We start from the raw sequence: 4862 nt of genomic DNA, 5'->3' as shown, positions 1-4862 counted from the left end.
TCTCCACGGGCCCGGGCTACCCGATGCGCTTGCGAAAAGCCGCGGGGGGCGTTTTCTTGCCCACGTAGTAGTTCTGGCCACCGCGCGATCCCCACAATGGTATGGGTAACGCATCAACGCAGGTATGTGCGTTGCCCCGGAATGAGGAGGAGGGGCGATTGGAGACGCGGCGACTGGGGCTGAGGGGAAATTGACGGAGTGGGTGGGATGGGGACGGTGACGGGGTGGGGGTAGGGGTAGGGAGGAATTGGGGAGGATGGGCTTGAAGAAAAAAAAGGCGAGCACGCAGTCGAGCGCCCGGAAAAAATGCGCGCGCACAAATGCCGCGGCGAGGATCGTACGTATAATTGAATAAAGAAGTTATGAGCAGATTGGAAATGAGATAGGGGCAAACTATTTAGTCAGACGAATATTTCACCGTCATTGTTGCCTCGCCGGGGGAAAAAGTGAACGACGTTGCCGCGGAGCCGAGGCGTTTCTTATCCCAGCACGGGCCTTTGATCGAATTTTTTTATTAACAATTATTCAGGACGTCTTCTCGAGTTACTTACTTTACCTCTTCCTCGTACCCCTCTGGCGAGGAATGCCAGAGAGACAATACACAACATACACACAACACACAACACGCGCGCGCACACGCACACACGCGCACGACACACACAACACACACACACACACACACACACACACACACACACACACACACACACACACACACACACACACACACACACACACACACACACACACACACACACACACACACACACACACACACACACACACACACACACACACACACACACACACACACACACACACACACACACACACACACACACACACACACACACACACACACACACACACACACACACACACACACACACACACACACACACACACACACACACACACACACACACACACACACACACACACACACACACACACACACACACAACACGCACACAACACGCGCACAACACGTACACAACACGTACACAACACGTACACAACACGCACACAAAAACACGGGCGCGCGCGCGCGCGACAAGGGGCCAGTTTGTCGAAAGTGATTATCGGCCAGAAATTCGCGGGCGTGCGCCGCGTCCGTACGATTTCAGCGGGATAAGGATTATTTTCTCTCGGGATTATTCGAAAAAAACGTGGGCTGTCATAAGTGTAAGCAGAATTATGAATAACAAGGGGATTCTAATTTCTCGACTACCAAGACGTTCCTTTATCCATATTCAAATGCCCGTCTCACAATCATTATAATGAACTCGGCTTCGTACGAGGAAACAACGCTCCCGCGATACAGATCCTGAGAAAATAACATCTGTCGGCAGCCAACTTGCCATTAGCTGAATTTTAACTCCCTTATTACTTGGATAATAATGACGCATACGCAGATGAATATCGAATCGCCTGTAGGATATTACCTCGGCCGCTTCAAAATTCTCGATATTTATAGCCCACTTTTTTCGACCTACTCGCCAATCCCGGAATGATACTTGCGCGCCATGAAAAGCGTCCGCGGACAATGTCCTTATTGCCGGGCGATAAATGACGCGCTCCCGCTCATTAATACCGAAGCTCCTTATCCGGGTATTCGTTATTAGCATAGGCCCTCCCAGACATTAAAAATAACAAACGAAAATTCCGTCTATCGTTATCTCCCCGTAACGTATGCCTCCAATTAAGCATTGAAAATATAATAAATACGTAAAATGCATCATTGTCGGGGTGGCTGGGTGTGACGAGGGACGAGGGGTGGTGGGAGTTTGTGGTGTAGGTGAGGTGATTGCGGGGTGATTGCGATGGTATTGTGGGAGGGGGAGGGAGTTATCCGAGGGAGGCATCCGTGGGTAAGAAATAAAGCGTCGCGCATGGCAAAGTAGCTGCGGGGCACGAAAACCGGCGAGTTAGACAAAGAGTGATATTGAAAAGATGTATGCCCGCTCCTATCCGGTAAGAATCTAGGAGAGGCTCCTAGCATTGGCAATAGAAAGGGGAAGCGACCCATTAAAAAAGGGATAAAAATAATAAGAACGGCTCGGCGAGAGCGACGGAGGATAAGCTCGGACGTATTGGAAGCCTTAGGAGGGGAGAGCAGGGCCCGAAGTGGTATAAGCCGGCCCCGGTGGTATCTCCGGTACTACTAGCGCACACTCCAAAGGTCCGCGGGGACCGCGCATTTCGAGAGTGCAGAGAGATGCTATCTGCGTCAGCTCGGTCGGGGATCAGCGACGAGGCTAGGAGCAAGGGAGATGGAGCGAGGAGAGTATCGCCCAGCGGGGGTTTTCTTTGGGTCATGCAACGCAGCTGAGGAGGGAGTGAGAGGACGATCGAGTGGATGAGTGAGAGTAAGCGAGAGCGAGAGCGAGAGAGAGAGAGAGAGAGAGAGAGGGACGAAGGACGATAAGAAAGACGGTGAAAACGAAGAGAAGGGCGAGGGAGACGGAAAAGAGGAACCCGTCCTCTCTTGATCGTCGTCTATCCGCTGGCGCTCTTCGTCCTGCGGCCGATGCCTCCCTATATATTTATTTTATTTCAATAATATATATATATATATATATATGCATATAGATACACACATGCGCGCGTAAACACACACACACACACACACACACACACACACATATAAATAAGTTTGAAAAGAAACAATAAGAAATCAGCTATACCCTTCTCTATTCACTATTCTCTCTCTATCTGTCTGTCTGTCAGTCCCTCTTTCTCTCTCTCTCTCTCTCTCTCTCTCTCTCTCTCTCTCTCTCTCTCCTTGCTGTATTTATCCCCTTTCCTCTTATTCGGATATTTACTGCGTGTCGCGGCAGGAACGTTAATCGGTTAATTAAATAGTACATGATGAATACAATGTGATAAGTAAATGAATATTTACAGTCGACGTGGCCATTAATGTTTTTCACTTTGCGGATATTTATGATAGACCTTTTAATGAGAGACAATTTCTATAGTTTTTTTTTTTTTTTTTTTTTTTTTTTTTTTTTTGTTCCCGATTAAACATGCAATTATCAAATTGCAATCAACTTTATTAGCCAGGCGCTCGTTCCTCTCTCTCTCTCTCTCTCTCTCTCTCTCCAGCCAAAAAATACAAGATGAAAATGATAATACCACTGTCACAACGACATATTCGAGACTTTGACATATTTTTATTTAAAGAACAATATTGCATATGCACTTTTATAATTATGTGCGTTCGCGCAATCATCGTTTCCCAGGCAGAGCTACTCTCCTTAATCACGGCGTCTCAACTTATACTCTCACGAGCAACTATTCGCCAATATTGCCAATACAGTAGGAAAGAACCTATCGGCGATTTTGCGCATTATGAAAAAGGCTAGAAGGCGTTATTTATTATTGATTATGATATTCGAAGGGATGTCCCAATTGATAAAATAATTTAGCTATCGAGAAAAAAGAGATCGCGCAGAGTGCATTATATACATGTATGTAGATTTAAAGAGAGGGAGGTGGAAGGAGGTATGGCGACCATATAAAAGCACATTATTTAGGTGAGATTGCCGACGATTACTCCACGACTCGTCCAGTTGTCTTCCTCTATCTTTTTCTCTTCTTCGACGATCGCCGGACGTGTATTATGTCCCATACGGGTATACATAACGAGAGAAGTGATATTTAGCGTGCGTCGCCGTATTCTTTTTTAGCCAGGGGACGAGACACACGCATGGCTCCGCAGGATCATTGAGATATTGCGCATGAAATATGGAAATTTCCGAGGACTTTGGATAATGCTAAAAAAGGAAACAATGCGGGAGCGCGCGAGCGTTAGGATATAAATAATCGTCGATAAAGTGATCCCGCGGTGCGTTTGTCATTATAGAGGTAAATTATTTCAGAGCTCGTGGAGCCGAGTAGCGCCTCTCAAGCTCCTATTCCTCTCCTTCCCGTCCTTCCACCATCGCTCCTTTCTTCCTTCTCTATTTCTTGTTGGATTCTCCGGAGAATCCCGAGTCGGGACACACGCTCGCGCTCGCGCTCGCAACAACCCACAAAAGTGGACCCAGTTAGTTATAGTGGCAGATGGTCGTAGTCTTGGTCGTCTACGTGGTCGTCTACGTCCTAGTCTAGGTCGTAGTCTAGGTCGTAGTCTACGTCGTAGTCTACGTCGTAATCGTCTTCCTCTTCCTCTTTGTCCTTGTTTTCGTCTTCCTCTTTCACTTAATCGTTGTCGTCGTCGTCGTCTTCGTCTTCGTCTTCGTCGTCGTCGAGATCGGAATTTTTATTTAGTATTAAGTTTTGGGCATACTTAATATGGCCCAGCTTTTTTGCGATATTTTGGAAGAGTTTTATGTACGATCGGGGATTCTTTTTTCGCCAGCCCGATCGTTTTAAAGCCATAGTGGGGCTGCCCAAAAGATAGCGTTCAAAATTTTATTGCCGCAATTTACACTCTAATTATTTCGGGAATATATGTGGATTGAAGGCAGCCATAAAAGGTATTCGTTGGTTTATCTGGGCGCTTAAAGTATATTTTCATTCGCCGGAAAGTAATGGAAATTTGGCTCTATCCTTTTTAGCGAATTACTTACGATTCTTTTCTCTCAACCCTATCCGTCCACCTCAAAATTCTATTTTCCCATTGTTGTTTTACGATTGCTCATGCTTAAGCAAGTAGCGTACAATCTTTGCGCATCGATTATAATATGAAACATCATTTAGATTTTAATAATGCCAATGTATTTAGCCCCCGTTCCAAAACAATTAAAGCCAATGACAATAATATAACAACAATAATTCATTGATCCTCGGGCATTAGTAAGCAGAATCGCAACACATTATTGCCGATAAGCACCGCGCGTTAAGGCTATGTAATT

Source organism: Ceratosolen solmsi, unplaced genomic scaffold, assembly GCF_000503995.2.
Source record: "Ceratosolen solmsi marchali unplaced genomic scaffold, CerSol_1.0 scaffold33, whole genome shotgun sequence".
In the NCBI taxonomy this organism is placed as follows: Eukaryota; Metazoa; Arthropoda; class Insecta; order Hymenoptera; family Agaonidae; genus Ceratosolen; species Ceratosolen solmsi.
Note: the sequence above shows the minus strand (reverse complement) of the source record.